This window comes from Lytechinus variegatus, chromosome 12 (genome assembly GCF_018143015.1).
Source record: "Lytechinus variegatus isolate NC3 chromosome 12, Lvar_3.0, whole genome shotgun sequence".
Taxonomy (NCBI): Eukaryota; Metazoa; Echinodermata; class Echinoidea; order Temnopleuroida; family Toxopneustidae; genus Lytechinus; species Lytechinus variegatus.
The window spans coordinates 20,568,966-20,572,921 of NC_054751.1; the positions used below are offsets into that span (position 1 = coordinate 20,568,966).

At 34.6% G+C, this 3,956-nt stretch overlaps 1 non-coding gene across 1 annotated transcript; it reads left to right on the forward strand.

Moving 5' to 3' along the window:
* The first annotated feature begins 231 nt into the window (after positions 1–231).
* TRNAK-CUU lies at positions 232–304 on the forward strand. The gene has a single exon. It is a non-coding gene; the product is annotated as a tRNA-Lys (tRNA).
* Positions 305–3,956: the final 3,652 nt, after the last annotated feature.

Consider the following 3,956-nt stretch of genomic DNA (forward strand, 5'->3'; position numbering starts at 1 on the left):
CAATTTTCGATAATTTTCGATAGAGATTTCTCCGTGTTGATTGGCTAAAGCTCTACGTGAGTTTGTGAGTCCGATGGGTCCCACTGATCAGTGATGGGTCCCCGTTAATCTGAGGGTCTATGTATTGCGCAATACATTCTTTCACAAATTTTGCACTTCCGTCTACGAAAAAAACTAGTTCCATTAATACAGTATATTATATACAAAATTGAACCCTTTTGTGGCATAGCAGCCCGGCTAGCTCAGTCGGTAGAGCATGAGACTCTTAATCTCAGGGTCGTGGGTTCGAGCCCCACGTTGGGCGAACATTTTTTTTTCTTTATTAAGCCTCTTATGACACATGAATCTACACACTTCATATTTATGATCCACTTCTGTCGAAACTACAGGACAAGGCTTCTGGGTGATAACTATTTTTTTTAAAAAAGCCTAATTTTGTTACTGTGGGGGAGGGACTGGGCCTGTATTAGGTGACATTAATAGTTCACTCAAATTCTTAATACACCAGTTCGTAATTACTTTATAGACAATTTTGGTCAAATGACCTTTCATTTCTTTCATTATGATAGGCAGATTTCAAAGCAAGCTGTTACGTAAACTTGCCTTACATAGCGGGATGAAGAAATTGAATAGACCAGGTGACTAGAATAGCACACCAATGAACACTTTATGAAGGTATTTGTTGCATTCCTACTTTTAATGCATATCATAGCATATATTATGCAATGTACTTGGCAAACTGTAAAATACCAGTCATTCATGGAAGAATCATTGTTTTTTGTGGATGTAAATGAAAACCAAAATTCAAAAGAATATATGAACAATCAAGATATCAAAGTTGGTGCTTATCTCATTAGATTTTAAACCACCATGTCATTTTAGTGCAAATGACCTTCCTCTGATCATGCGTAGAATCTTTTGATCATGCGCAGAAAGGAACTACAAACTGGCTTATTCCTCTAAATAAAACTTGGCCATTTGAATTTTATCATACTGACAGTATGCCTCTATCCATTAATACTACCTACCAAATCTCTGATAGAATCAATGTCAAATGTTTTCATGTCAAATACAAACTCCCTCAGAACCACTGAAGAAATACAGGAAGGATAAACTAAGACTATAAGAGCTCATTGACAAGAACAAAATCGGTTAGGAAGCAAACAATGGAAAAGACAAAAGAGAAATTTCAAAGTATAATGCAGTTGAATGTTTATTGTGACCATACATTTCAATTACATGTTCATAACTTCCATGTATCTTTTATGCTCAGAAGCAAACAATGTATAGATGCCTGGTGCCCCACATAAGCAGAAACCAACAGCACATCCTCTGCTGTGATTAACAAGCATACAATTATAATCAAATAAATTTAAATAATCATACTTTTTCATCATCACCTGAGATTACTTTTCATCATTGGTTTCAGTGGAAAAAGAAATATATATATAGCCTACATGTATATTGTACTTCATTTTGGCAAAATTATGGGGTAACAAATAAAATATACCTGAAATTGGGGATTATCCTGTCTAATTTTGAGATGAAATTCTATAATAAATGTAAAATGAAAAAAAAATAGAGGTAAACTTGCAATGTGAATTGAATATCACCATTTGCTGCAACCAGTATGGGAGATGGTGTGGGCAACATGAATAGAAGAGGCTGGAGACACTTTGTTTCACAAAGATTGAAGTATGACTTAGAGTCGCACTTAAATACCGAGGTGCGTATACGGTATGAAAGGCTTGACCACATTGGTCAGATTGTGTCATGAGGACGCGCACAACTGCATATCTTTCAATAAGATGACGCATTGCATATCATGTACCCGGTATGTGTCAACATTTTAAGTGCGACTTGAGTCATACTTAAATCTTTGTGAAAAAAAAGGAGCACACAATTGAAAAGACAAAACATAAATTTCAAAGTAGTATTATTGTACCAAGCATATGGTGGGTAGATATATCGAATATCGCAACAATTACCATTTCATTTTATAGTGGTTTTTTCTCCAATTTTCTTTTTTTTTCATTTTCAAACAATCCTACAGTATATTAGCCCTCCACTGCTTCATTTCATCCTTAGCTAATGACATCAATCCATTAAATCTACTTTGCAGCAATAAACCACTCATAACAGATAATAGCTTTGACTTCCGATTATTTTACATATGCATGTATAAAAAAATGAAATTAACAAATTGGATAGTTTTCTCATAAACATTTACAAATGATATTACATTTATAAGATATCAATAATACAGGAAATTCACATAAATTGTATAAAAAGAAATAACAAGGCCTAATTGCATTCAGCTACATCAAAACGTTATTACAAAAAATAAATTATACAGATCATATGGAGGCAAGAATATTTTTTACAAATATGATCATTTTCATAGACACATGGAAGAGTACAAGAGCAATTACAATGTCACTTAGAATAATAAATCAGTTTAATTTGGTTAGTGATATGCTCTGCCAGCTGCCTCCCATACCTCACGGACAAAAAGAGAGCGTTTCCCAGAGATTTTCTTAAAAAGACAGAGAATCCCAGAATATTCCCAGCCAATTGCCAGACACTCCCAGCAAACTCCCAGGCCATGCAATTTGAATCCTGCAAGTAAAATTGGCAAACGATGTGTGCGCGTTTGCTACTTTTCAGCAGAAGGGTCTCTCTACATGTAGGTCTGCATGGTATAACAGGTAGCTATGGGCAGCCCCAGCGGCATGCATCTACCCCCCCCAAAAAAAAGAAAATATATATATCGCTTAGACGTGAATGTATATGAATCAATACCTTTCCTTAATATGTACTCAATATACAGTGCGTATCAAAAAAAAGTTTACACTTAGAAAAAATCCTGTAAAATTATACATTTGAAATATCCTGACGATTTTTCCACAGTTTAACATTGGTACAGGTCCATTTAAGCAAATGACGATAAAACTGTCGAAAAATATTTCCGCTTGAGTAAGCACCACTTACTTTTGAAAAGTTAGTGAAAAATGATTTGCGCAGAACTTTGAAATAGTTATGCGAATAAAAGTAGACCTTAATCATGAGCTGATAACACATGCTAGTAAAATTGATTTGAAGATATCTTTTACCTATTTAACTTGTTTCATTGCCCAAACCACTTCGAAGAGTGCATTGCGCCCCGCCCCACTCCCCCACACACCAAGGCCATCGGCACGATATTTGCTTTACACTGAGCTGTCATTTACATGAAATGGCTTAGGCTTGATTTTCATTTTGTTAGTCATTGTCCAGCTTGGGAAAAGTGTGGAGAAACAAGTATTGAATAAAAAATGAAATGTAAACCCACTTTAAATGATAAAAACTTAGTGAAAAATGCTAGAGATGTCTGATATAAACTTTGGTTCAGATTCGGTTATATCCTCAGATCCAGCAAGCACAAAAAGGGTAAAAGTTGTGTATACTAAGTGTTAAAATTTCAATTTGGGTGGCAAAATTGTTAGAAAATACTTGCATCTATCCGTTTCATTTCCACTGACTAAAATTGCAAGGGAAATGTATGAGAAATGTTTCGCAGGGTAAGTTTGATTTCACCCTTTCCCCTTGGCACTGGGTTAAAACGGGCATTTCTGCGCAAACAGATTTCTGCGAGCTTTACAAAAATGGACAGTGCTCACTCAAGTGTAACATTCCGTCAAAACTTTTACTTTCATTGGATAGATGAGACCCAAACCCAGGATTGTATGTGAAAAAAATACCCAGATGTTGTATATTTTTAAATTCCCAGGGCTTTTTCAAAGTGTAAACTTTTTTTTGATACGCACTGTATATTATACAGTTCACACACCAAAATATGTATATATTCTTTCATAAAATATTTGTAATAAAAATCTGTGCAAACTTCATCTATTTTAATAGATTTCATCTTAATTAAGCATTATCAATGCAATAGAACTTCTTTTGAGATATGTATT